This window comes from Vulpes vulpes, chromosome 14, assembly GCF_048418805.1.
Source record: "Vulpes vulpes isolate BD-2025 chromosome 14, VulVul3, whole genome shotgun sequence".
Taxonomy (NCBI): domain Eukaryota; kingdom Metazoa; phylum Chordata; class Mammalia; order Carnivora; family Canidae; genus Vulpes; species Vulpes vulpes.
The window spans coordinates 78,911,957-78,925,558 of record NC_132793.1 but is presented as its reverse complement, the minus strand read 5'-3'; the positions used below and the strand labels follow the sequence as shown (position 1 = coordinate 78,925,558).

General features: G+C 36.5%; 1 long non-coding RNA gene across 1 annotated transcript in view; it reads left to right on the top strand.

Moving 5' to 3' along the window:
• LOC140595450 (uncharacterized) overlaps positions 1-13,602 on the top strand; it is a 55,338-nt gene that overhangs the window by 38,237 nt on the left and 3,499 nt on the right. The window contains exon 2 of the long non-coding RNA XR_011997062.1: positions 13,076-13,164. This is a non-coding gene — a long non-coding RNA (uncharacterized lncRNA). The remainder of the gene's footprint in view (positions 1-13,075; positions 13,165-13,602) is intronic.

Sequence of the window (13,602 nt, the reverse complement as noted above, 5' to 3'; positions counted from 1 at the left end):
TATAGTTCAAGTTACTGGAATATTTTAGTTTATTTATTTACTTATTTATAAATGTAAAATAAATATGTGCTCTCTCTTAAAAAGGATTTTCTGATATGCCACCCAGCCACTGATACAATGGCAGAAATCCTAGACTTTCCTTTTATTTTCATAACTCTGTCTTCTGCCTTCCTTCTTTAGACTGTATTTTCTTCCTTCACAATATGCTCACTTTCCTTATAGTAAGTCTATTTCTTTTAATCCCCTGAGGAAAGTTTTACTATGTTTTCTTTTTTATCACAAAGAATTTGCTTTTACCAGAGAACTTGAAAGCAATGTACTTTTTAAAAAACATTATTGTTATTAAGGTAAAATATAAATATGGTGAAGTCCATACATCTTAAATGTATGATTTGATGGATGTTCCTAAATGTATTTTCTGGGCCCTGGATACTTTTGCATTCATGTGCCCCTTTCTTTATAAAAAATGTTAAAAATTATATTTTATGATTGTGTTGGAGGAACAACCAATATGATCCAAGATACATGCATTATTGCTATATTCATTTTATATTTCTAATTTTAAAAGAAATTAAAATGAAACTATTTTCCTGGTCCCTAAAAATCTTGTGTGTCCTAGGCACTGTGTCTAGTATAGAAGTCATCTCTGTGTACACACTGTGTCACCATCCCCCTATCAAGGTATAGAATATTTCTATTACCTCAGAAAGTTTTCTTGTGCTTCCTTCCCGTTGGTCCCCATGCCCAAAGGCAACCTCTCTTCTGATTTCTATTACCATATTCTTGAGCTTTATATAAATATAATCATAGTTTGTGATTATATTACACTTTATTGTAATGTAATGTATATATTGTAATGTAATATAGTCTTTTATATATCATTTCCTTCATCAACAAAGTATTTTTATATTATGATCCATCCATATTATTGTGTGCATTAGTATTTCACTCTTTTTTTATTGCTTCATTTCATAATAAGCAGAATGTGCTCTCCTATAAACGGACATTTGGGTTGTTTCTAGTTTTAGGGTACCATGCGTAAAACTGCTATGAACGTTTTTGTAAAAGTCTTTTTGTAGACATTAAGTTTTTGTTTTTCTTGAAAAATCACCTAGGAATGTAAACACCACGTTTGAGGGATGGAAAGTATAGAGGTATTGCTTAACTTATAAGAAACTGCCAAACTGATTTCCAAAGTAGTTTTACCATTTATGCTAACAGCAGCAATGTATGAGAGTCATGTTGTTCCATGCCAAGATTTGCTCCGTCTTTTTAATTGTAAACATCCTTATGGGTACAAAATGGCACTATATTGTGCAATTCTTTCCCTGAAATTTTAAAGACAAGTAACAAAAAATTAAGTTTATACTGTTCCATCCAATGTGTAACTTGAAAATACCTTTTCAGACTTATCTTTGTTCTTTCTTCTCACCAATAACTAATCGCTCTTTTTCTCCTTAATTGTTATCCATCAGCCCATCCCCTAAATTTTAGCCATAGGAATCATCAGATCATTGTCTATTTAACAGCTTCAGGAAAGCAGATAGGAGCAAAATCTAGAGTGTTATTGTTTGGATATCCCATATTAAGCTGTCCTCATCTTTTCATAAAGAGAACAATCCACTCACTACAGCAATAGTTAGCAATGTAAATTTTACTGATTATTTCATACGAGAGATAGATGAAGGGATTTATATTGCATAGCTCACAGAATTTTCTAGAAAATTCCTCATGAGGCTTGTCCTTAATCTTTTTTTTTCTCAACTAGTAGCCACTAGCTCTCCTTCTTATTCAGCTTTTCACTCTAGTCTACATATTCCATTTGCTCATGAATACTAGTGCTGTATTCAGTTTGAGAGGGGTCATCATATTGAGGAGAATAAGAAGCCATAGACCTAGAAGGCAATGAGGGATTATGCATACAAAAATATATATACATATATGTTCTGCTACACTGATTTTCTTTCTTTCTTTTCTTTCTGAATTACTTTTGGTGGCCTGATTACTTAATACAAACAACACTTTCTTTGACAAAACAGTAGGGTCATCAAGGAGTAGTCTGCCTGTCAAATTTCATAAACAGATCTTGCCAAAACCACTACTACCACTATTACCACATATACAAACCTTACTGTTGTTGCTATTAAATTGTTTGGAGGGCAGCCCTGGTGGCCCAGCGGTCTAGCTCCACCTTCAGTCCAGGGTGTGATCCTGAAGACCCAGGATGGAGTCCCACATCGGGCTCCCTGCATGGAGCCTGCTTCTCCCTCTGCCTGTGTCTCTGCCTCACTCCCTCTCTGTGCCTCTCATGAATAAATAAATAAAATCTTTTAAAAAAATCTTTAAAAAATAAAATAAATAAATTGTTTGGAAATCTGCTAGAATGTCATTTTCTCTTAACCTCTACACTACACAGCTATGAATGGTTGCTGTGCTGTATCATCATGGGGATGCATGGTTCTTTGGAATGCATTGTAGCTGTCCCCTCCAACATAGCAGGGAAAGTCATAACCTTTATGGATGTTTATAATAAGCTAAGTAATGACAACTTACATTAATAGCCCACCATGGGAAAAATATGCGACACCAAAGAGTTTTGTAGTTTCCTCTTGAAATCTGTAGATAAGAAAATACACCTGCATGGAGTTCAAAATTATGTAAGAAGATACGGCAGAGGGAGAAGCAGAATAAAGGAGAGACAGATTGGATTTAGCTGGAAGCTCTCTATCACTTTAGGGTATTATGGTTTATCTTCATTTTACTATTTTTTTAAAATCCAAAAAAAAAAAAAAAGGTATGTGTGTGTGTGTTGCCTTAATATCTTGGTTTTAAAATTGCTATTGCTTCAACTTGTACAACTAAAAGGAAATCTTGAGTAATCCAACCATCAATTTTTGGTTGAGTAATAAAAGCTATTATATGGAGTCTTTGATTGCAATCCTGGGCACATAGTGTTCTCTCTCCCCTGTTATTAATACTATATTTATTGAGCATTTATTATGAACTAAACAGGGATGATACAGATAATAGTTCTTGTCTGAGTTCTGTGACACACAGGTAAGCCAATTATTGTAATGCAGTATGCTAAATTGGAGGCACTTCACTTAGACAGGGGTCTGGGGCCTGAGGTGGGAAGTATTAAGGAATGCTTTCAGTTTTTATGGTCTGGGAGAGATTAGATAGATAGATAAATATAGTATTAAAGTCTTACCTGATGGATTTTTTTTTCTCAATACCTAACCCTTGCTCCCTAATCCTTGATTGACTAATTCATTTCTTCTCAATCGGATTATATTATAATGTTTATTTACACAAATGGGAGTTTCCTTTTCAGGTCCATTCATTTTTGCATTCTTCAGCTGTGCCTAAACTTTTTTTTTTTAAGATTTTATTTATTTATTTGAGCCTAACAGAGTGAGAGCAGGGGGAGGGGCAGAGGGAGAAGCAGGCTCCCCCACTGGGCAGGGAGCCCAATTGTGGGGCTCAATCCCATGACCCTGAGATCATGACCCCAGCCAAAGACAGACACTCAAGTGACTGAGCCACCTAGGTGCCCCTAAACTTTTAATTATCACAGTTTTATTATGTTTTGATATCTAGTAGGCCTAGTCCCCCTAAATGTTCTTTATAAAATTTTCCTTGCCAAAAAAAAAAAAAAAAATTTTTTTTCCTTGCCATTCTTACCAGTTCTTTCACATGAATTTTAAGATTCTTTTGTCAAGCACTCTCTTCCCTAAACAATTCCTGTGGGGAACTGGATAGGGGTTATATTAATGTGGGCTGGATTGACATGTTTCTCTACTCTTCAGTCTTTTTTATTTTATTTTATTTATTTATTTATTTATTTATTTATTTATTTATTTATTTATGATAGTCACACAGAGAGAGAGAGAGAGAGAGAGAGAGAGGAAGAGACATAGGCAGAGGGAGAAGCAGGCTCCACGCACCGGGAGCCCGATATGGGATTCGATCCCGGGTGTCCAGGATTGCGCCCTGGGCCAAAGGCAGGTGCCAAACTGCTGCGCCACCCAGGGATCCCTCTACTCTTCAGTCTTTTCAGTTTTTTCAGTTTTTTTTTTAATAGGGAGCAAAGATTTATACATATTATCTTAGAAAATCAGGGGTTTATCATAAGAATAAGTAATTGAGACTTTTATTTATATTCTGTAGATATTTCTGAATTTTGCTGTTTTCCTCGTCATGGTACATTTATTTTTTTAAGTTATCCATGATATTTTAGATAATTTGGTTGCTATCATGAATAGGATTACTTTTGCTGTGTATTTCCTTATAGAGGAAAGATATTTTTTTTTAAATGTTTTTATTCAGCCATTTTACCATGTCCTATTATTCCTTTTTATTTTCCTAAAACTTTACCTGTGAATTCTTTTTAGGATCCTACATAAACAAATCATTTTTAAATAAAGACTATTTAGGCTTCTTTCATTAAGTTGTTTTCAAACTGATCACTGCAGAGGCAGCATGAAAGATGGAAAAGTGGGACTGAAGGCATGGAAATCAGATGAGAAATTACAGTGATCAAGAACTGAAGCAGATTAGTAAGGGTTGAATGGAGAGGATGGATAAGAGAAATTCAAAAGATAAGGTGTAGTACTCAGTGATTGGTGTGGTAAGGGAGTAGGAGGATAAATTTTAGACTTCAGCTTTGACTGACTATAGAAACAGGATTAAAAAAAAAAAGAAACAGAATTAATAGACAATTTCTGTGGAAAAGAATAGTTACCCCGGTTACAATCAAGGGAACTTAATTGTAGCTGCTCATTGTGTGTTCATGAGTAAAATAAGGATACCAGGATTTCTGGGCAAAGGAGTCCGGGACCTACTTTGAGGATAGTAAGTCAGTTAAGCCAAGTGTCTTTGTTTTTACAGAAGCTTGATGGGCCCTTGCATTTATGGTGACAGCTTCTCTCTGCCCTATGTTATTACTACCAACTATCTCACCCTCTGCCACAAGTCTACTACTTAAGTCATAGTTGCTGCTCACTCATGGCTTCTGTGTACTGTATTCTGAGTGTCTTTTGGATTCTGCTCCTGCTACCTTCTGCTTGGCTCCTTCCTCAGACCTACAGTTCAAATTTTCTAGGAAGATAATTGGCCTAACCAAACATAGCCACTATTATAATTGAGTTTTCCTATCAGGGCATTTAACAAAAGATGATCAGTTTCTGGAATGGCTGCCTTGAGGCAGGTGTTCACTCTTCATCCCGTTGGCCAAGGCAACCTATGGACAAGGGAAACACCTAGGGCTTCTATAGTCAGCAAGATCTTCGGGGAAGGGCTTACCATCACCAATATAGAAGGGGCCTGTGCATATAGCCACAGGTTATGGCTTATTCTCTCTGGTACAACACTACAGACGGAAGAATGGGCTTGGGAAGTGAGAGGGGAAGAGGAGTCACAAGTTAGGTTTCAGTCATGTTTCATTAGAGCTGCCTGTAGTATGTTTCCCTAGATAGGCCCTGTAGGCTGTGGGAAATTCTGGCCTGAAGTTTGGGAGCTTCCGCAGCATTTTTCAGGTCACTCTTATAGTACCTATAGTATTACTTAATTTGTTTCAAAACACCAGACTGTTGGTTCCTTGAAGCCAAGAATTTGGTCTTTTTTATCTTTGTATCTTCAGTGCCCAATACATAGTAAATGCTTAATAATTATTTGTTGAATGAATGAGTGGTTGGTTTGGAACCTGAAAATTAAGAATGTTTCATAGTAAATTGATAATATGGCCATAGTATCATGTATTTTCCCTATTTTGTACTTGAAAAATACTAGAAGGAAAAGGAAACATTTTATCTTTTGACATTTTAGTACATATCCATGATTTATATAATTTTAGTCCAACAAATGTCTAAACTTACATCACCTTTCATATCGTATCCTTCTTTCCATTTAGCATTCATTTGTACGTGGATTTCCAAATATTAATGTACCTACATACTAGATATTTTTATGAACTTCCATTGTTTTGATATATCAGTGTACTCAACAATGTCCCAGTTGTCAGATGTTGGGAGATATTATAGTGCTCATTAGCATAAGACTGGTATATATGTATAAGTGAACTTTAATCTCACAATAGAGGTAGCTAATGTTTAACATCCTCCAATCAGGAGTACACACTCCCTAGATAGCTACACAAGCATTCCAAATATCTTACTGAAATCTACCAAGGATTTAATAATTAGTTAAGGAAAATTAGATACAATTTTTTTAGACACAATTTTTGATTGGTAAAATGAGTGGTGGTCAAGGGGCGCCTGGGTGGCCCGTTCAGTTAAGGGTCTGTCTTTGGCTCAGGTCATGATCTCAGGGTCCTAGGATCAAACCCAACATCAGGCTTCCTGCTCAGCTGCTTCTCCCTCTCTTTCTCCCTCTGGGCATGCTCTCTTCCTCTCTCTCAAATAAATAAATAAAATATTTTTTAAAAATGAGTGGTGTTCATGATAGGCTGTGTAGACGTCACTGCCTTTGAATGAAGAAGATGTAAGAATCCAGGAAGTCCACAAGTTATTACCTTTGGTTTAGCATCTAAGGTCTAGAGCTCTGTTTTATCTAGTGGCTGTCTCTCTTTGTGAAAGATTTTATTTCCTGATAACTATAGGATTCACTCTATAGTTCCCAAGTCCATTCAGAGGGAATTTTTAGAGGCCTAAAATATTTAAGAGAAGTCACAAATTAGATGCCCAGATTATATACTGCTCACTTTTGTAATATATCCACTAATTATATTCTAACCTAACCAGATCTTATGTGAAATTTTTTTTCAAGCTGGTTTCTGTCATTAATATGGCTGGTCTTAGGTAAATCATTTAACCTCTCTGGAGTATCTACTGAGAAAAGTCATGTAGGAAATCTCTAAGAACAATTCTTTTTCTTTTTTTAACATCTTATTTATTTATTGATGAGAGATACACAGAAGGAGGCACAGACACAGGCAGAGGGAGAAGCAGGCTCCCTAAGAGGGAAGCCTGATGTGGGACTCGATCCCGGGACCCAGGGATCACATCCTGGGCTGAAGGCAGATGCTCAACTGCTGAACCGCCCAGGTGTCCTATATTTTCTACTTCTAAGAAATGAAGAAGATATCAGCTCCCTTCCATGCCCCAAATGGTAGGTTTGTTCCAAACCCCAACCAACTTAAAAATTTTTTCTTACCAGTTTTTCCTCTATTCCTCCTGTTCCATTTAATTAGATTCTTTTCTTTTGTTCCATTATAAAAATAACCAGCCATCACTGTAGAAAATTAGGAAGTTACAGAAAATTACAAAGAAGCAGATTTTTAAAATGTATCCAAATTTTAAAAATTATCCAAAGAGAGCCACTGATCACATTGTGACAGTTTCTTTTAGTTTTTTTTTTTTTTCTTCTCTATTGTGATTTCTCATTTTATCCACTCACTTGTCTTCCCCTGTATGCCTTTGGAGTCTGAGAATTCTCAGTCTACCCAAACCACCAGCCTAAAAGATCCAAAAACTTGAAAAGGAAATTGAGTTCTGGAATATGCAGAACAGTCTCCTCTTTTTCAGACCATGGCACCTTCCCAATTTTTAAAATTATGAACATTTTCAGGCCAAAAAATAAAATAAAATAAAATAAAATAAAATAAAATAAAATAAAATAAAAAAGAACATTTTCACACACAAAGTGAGAAAATCTGGAGGCACTTGGGTGGTTCAGTCTATTAGGTATCTGACTTGTGACTTCAGCTCAGGTCATGACCTCAGGGTGGAATTGAGCTCCAGCTAGGGCTCCGAACTCAGCTGGGAGGCTGCTTGAGATTCTCAGTCTTCCTCTTCCTTGGCCTGTCCCCCCCTCAAAAAAATAAATAATTCCTAAAGAAAAAAAAGATGAAAACCTGAATGCTAACCATTGAAATTCAATAATTTTTAACATACTATAATTTTGTTTTTTCTATAATCTACATATACTTTTTTTTATCTGAACCATTTGAATGTAACAGGCAGATATCATGGTATCTCATTTCTAAACACTTCACCCTTTATCTTCTAAGAATAAGACATTTTTTAGACAACTATGATGCCATTACTGCCCTTGCATTATTAAGAATAGTTTCACAGGGATCCCTGGGTGGCGCAGTGGTTTGGCGCCTGCCTTTGGCCCAGGGCGCGATCTTGGAGATCCGGGATCGAATCCCAACGTCGGGCTTCCGGTGCATGGAGCCTGCTTCTCCCTCTGCCTGTGTCTCTGCCTCTCTCTCTCTCTCTCTGTGACTATCATAAATAAATTACAAAAAAAAGAATAGTTTCACAATATCACCTAGTATTGAGTTCATATGCAAATTTCCCCCATTATCTCAAGAACATATTTTGTTGCTTTCTTTGGAACAAAGATTCAGTCTAAAAAAAAAAAAAAAAAAAAAGATTCAGTCTAGTGTTTGCAGACAGTAGTTCCCCTTATCTTTAGAGAATACGTTCCAAGACCCTCAGTGGGTGCCTGACACTGTAAATAGTACCAAACTATATATGTTATTTTTTCCCTATATGTACCTATGATAAAGTTTAATTTACATATTAGGCACAGTAACAGATGAACAACAATAGCTAATAATAAAATAGAACAATATTGTTTTATAAGTGGTCTCACTCTCTCAAAATATCTTATTATACAGTACTCATCCTTATGACGATGTGAGAGGATAAAATGCTTATGTAATGAGGTGATGTGGGGTGAGTGACATGGGTGCTGTGATATAGAGTTAGGCTACTATGAACCCCCTGATGATTTATCAGAAGGAGGCTCATCTGCTTCTGTACTGTAGTTACCGGTGGGTAAACGGAATTACTGTGGAAAGCGAAGCCACAAATAAGGAGAGACTTTTATGTTATATTTAGTTATCTCTTCAGTATCGTTTAATCTAAAACAGTCTCTCCTCCTTTATTATTTAAGTGAGCTTTGTTTTTTGTTTATTTATTTATTAATGAGAGACACAGAGAGAGAGGCAGAGACAGGCAGAGGGAGAAGCAGGCTCCATGCAGGGACCCCGATGTGGAACTCTATCTGGGTCTCCAGGATCACGCCCTGGGCCGAAGGTGGCGCTAAACTGCTGAGCCACCCGGGCTGTCCTGAGCTTTGTTTTTGAGGTCAGGCCATGTTTTACAACCATCCTTTAAACGTATTCCCTGCCTCAGAACTAGCACAATGTGGGGCACCTGTGTGGCTTGGCTGGTTAAGTGTTGACTCTTGATTTTGGCTTAGGTCATGATCGTGGGCTATGGGATCGAGCCTCATATCAGGCTCCATGCTAGGCATGGAACTTGCTTAAGCTTAAGATTCTCTCTCTCTCCCTTTGTCCCTCTCCCCTGATTCTACTCACACTTGGCCTTCCTTCCTCTCTCTCAAAAAACAAAAACAAAAAAGAAAACAAAACCTAGCCCAACTCATTGTCTTTCACTTGTATAATTGCAATTACCTCCTCACTCAAGTTTTGACTTCAGTCTCTCTAATACATATTGGTTTTTTTTTTTTTTTTTTTTTTCTAATACATATTGTTGATGAGATTATTTTCCTAGAGAGCTTCCCAGATCCCCTTCAATTTCAGGCCCAGTAAATCAGAGCCCTGCATCCATCATAGTAGGATGACTCCAATGGGGCCAGCTTGAGTGAAACTCAAGACTTTGATGGAAACTCCCATGAACTATTCTTACTGTTCTGGCTAGACTTTGAACTTGAGAGCTTTAGAGGCTGGAGTACCCACAATCAACTTGTAACTGTTTGGGGAGAGCCTAGATTTGCTAGGGCTGCACTTAAAGCCAGAAAAAGAAGGCCAACATGACAGAAGGCAGAGCAGATACCTAGACAGTAACAAAACCTGGTGATAGCTGGAGGCCTGAATCTAGCTGTGTAGAAGTCAGGTCTACCTCCTGGACTCTTCAGTACTGTGAGCCAATAAATTCCCGTTTGTGGGCAAGTCAGTTCACATTGGATTTCCTGTCATTTAACAACCAAAGGGTCCCAGCAGATATATACTTTACCAATTTGCTTTCACAATAATCACTGATTCTTAGCAACTCTTAGAATTTGAGCCTCAGAAAAGCTTAGGAACTTGTGAACTGGAATACTGTTGTATGGTAGAGATGGATGATACATAAATCTTATGAATCCATAGCTGATGTGTGCACTCTCTTTCTGTAAATTACTTGAAAAGGTCACATAATCACATGGTTTGAAACTCATAAACATCAAAAGGCTAACAATGTCCCCCATCTGCCCTGTTCCTGGCACCCTGCTCCCCATGGAGGGTTTCTTCTTTATCTCTCCTGAATATGTAGTTTTACATATTCCCTTTCTTACACAAAAGAGGATATCATACACTGTGTTCAAAACTTTTTAAAAAAATTAGCATATACTTGGACACCTGTGTATATGTGTATGAAAGCGCCTACCTTCAGTCATGATCATGATCACAGAGTCCTGGGATCAAGCCCCATATCAGGCTCCCTGCTCAGTGTGGAGTCTGCTTGGGATTCTCTCTTTCCCTCTCCCTCTGTCTCTCTCCCCACTCATGCACTCTCTTTCTCTCCATCTCTCTCTCTCTCAAAAAAAAAAAATCTTAAAAAAAAGGAAAAACACTTTACTATCACCTAGAAGTCCCTTCTTGTACCCTTCCAATCCCTCTCCTACCTACATATAATTACTGCACTGACTTCTAACAGCATAGATTTTTTTTCCTGTTTCAAACTTCATGTAAGTTGAGTCACATAGTATTTACTATTTTGTCTTAGCTTTTTTCCTCAAAATTATGTTTGTGAAACTTATCCATATTGTTGCATATAGCTGCAGCTCATTTGTTCTCATTGCTATATATAGTATTTCAAGGTGGAAATATATCACAAATTATTTGTCTATTATAGAATAGAAAACCCAGAAACAGACCCACAACTCTATGGTCAACTATTCTTTGGCAAAACAGGAAAGAATATCTACTGGCAAAAAGATAGTCTCTTCAATAAATGGTGTTGGGGAAACTGGACAGCCAAATGTAAAAGAATGAAACTGGACCACTTTCTTATACCATACACAGAAATAAATTCAAAATGGATGAAAGACCTACATGGGAGAGAGGAAACTATCAAAATCCTAGAGGAGAACACAGGCAGCAACTTCTTTGTCCTTGGCACCTTCTTGCTAGATATGTCACTGAAAGAAGGGAAACAAAAGCAAAAATGAACTATAGGACCTCAAGATAAAAAGCTTCTTCACCAAAACAATACAAAACAAAACAAAACAAAAAAACCCACACTTCTTAACAGCAAAGGAAATACTGAACAGAAATAAAAAGCAACCTATAGAATGGGAGAAGATATTTGCAAATGACATATCTGATAAAGTTAGTATCCAAAATCTATAAAGAACTTATCAAACTCAACACCCTAAAAACAAATAATTTAGTTAATAAATGGGCAGAAGACATGAATAGACGTTTTTCCAAAGAAAACAGGGATCCCTGGGTGGCTCAGTGGTTTAGTGCCTGACGTCGGCCCAGGGCATGATCCTAAAGTCCCAGGATCGAGTCCCACATCAGACTCCGTGCATGGAGCCTGCTTCTCTCTCTCTCTCTCTCTCTCTCATAAATAAATAAAATCTTTAAAAAAAAGAAAAGAAAGAAAACATTCAGACAGCCGACAGACATGTGAAAAGATGCTCCACATCACCCATCATCAGGGAAATATAAATCAAAACCATAGTGAGATACCACCTTACATCTGTCAGAATGGCTAATATTAACAACACAGGAAACAGATGTTGGAGAGCATGTGGAGAAAGGGGAACCCTCTGATGTTGTTGGTGGGAATGTGAACTGGTACAGCCACTCTGGAAAACAGTGTGGAGGTTCACTATTTGTAACTTAGAGCTATCCTACGACCCAGCAACTGCACTACTGGGTATTTACCTAAGGGATACAAAAATACAGATTCTTTTTTTTTTTTTTAAGATTTTATTTATTTATTCATGAGAGACACAGAGAGAGAGGCAGAGACACAGGCAGAGGGAGAAGCAGGCTCCATGCTGGGAGCTCGATGCGGGACTCGATCCCTGGTCTTCAGGATCACGCCCTGGGCCGAAGGCAGGTGTTCAACCGCTCACCCACCCAGACATCCCCAAAAATACAGATTCAAAGGCATACATGCACCTGGATGTTCACATGTTTATAGCAGCATTATCAACAACAGTCAAATTATGTTTCCTGACCAATTTTTATGTTTGAAATTTGTTATAGCAAAGTATTTTTAATGTGTACACAAATTTGTTAAGATGATTTTCTTCTTTTTCCTGATACTAGAATAAAATTACATGATGTCCAAGAAAAAAAAATTATTTGTTTATCCTACTTGTCCTATTTGTCTATCTCCCATTTTATGGAAATTTTGGTGGTTTCCAATTCAGAGTTATTAAAAATATTCTCATACTCACACTTTTTGAATAGATGTCTATCCTTCTGCTGGATATATATCTAGGGTGTGATTGCTTGGTCATAGAATATGCATACATTGAGCTTTGTTAGATACCGCCAAAGAGTTTCTCAAAATAATTTTATCAAGTTATTTTCCCACCAGCAGCATATGAGAGTCCCAGTTGTTCTACTTCTCTGCCAACCAAAACTTGTTATTGTTAGTCTTTTTTTCTATTTTAATCATTTTATTGGCTATGTGGGTATTTGCATTTCTCTGATAACTAATGACACTGTGCACCTTTTCTCAATGTTTATTACCCATTGCGATATCCCTTTTTGTGAAATATCTGTTCAGTAGTTTTGCCTATTTTTTCATTATATTTTTCTGTCCTTTTGTATTGACTTGTAAGAGTCCTTTATACACCCTTGATGAGATTCTTTTGTGAAATGTATTACAGTTATTTGCTACTCTGTGGATTGCTTTTGCATTCTCTCAATGGTGTCTTTTAATGAACAGAAGTTCTTAATCTTAACGAAGTCTAATATGTCAATATTTTCCACTTTGGTTAGTATATTTTATGTCTTATTTACTTATCTGCTTATCATATACGTATTTATATTTATATTTATTTACATATATTCTAGATGGACTGTGAAATGATCTAGAACTATTCATTGAAAAGACCAGTCTTTCTGTACTGCACTGAAGTGTCAGCTTTGTCAAAAAAAAAAAGGTGACCAGTTAAGTTTAACTCTGTCTCTGAACTATATTTTTACAGTGGTCTATATGTCTTATCTAGTGCTAGCATTATATTGTCATAATTACTATAATTTTATAATAGATTTTTACCTATTATAAATACACCTAGCAGTGTAACTACTCCTTATGTGTTCTTCAAGATTATCTTGTAGATTTTCATGTAAATTTTATAATAAGCTTGTCAATTTCCACAAGAAAAATGTGACTTTTTTTAAAAATTAGGATTGCACTGAAACCATAGATCAGTGTGGATAGAGTTGGCATCTTTAAAATACTGTCTCTTATAATCCAGGAACATGATATAACCCTCCATTTATCTATGTTTTCTTCAATTTATCTCAATGTTTTATAGTTTAATCTAGAGCTTTTGTATGTCTTTCATTAGATTTATTGATGGATCTTTTATGGTTTT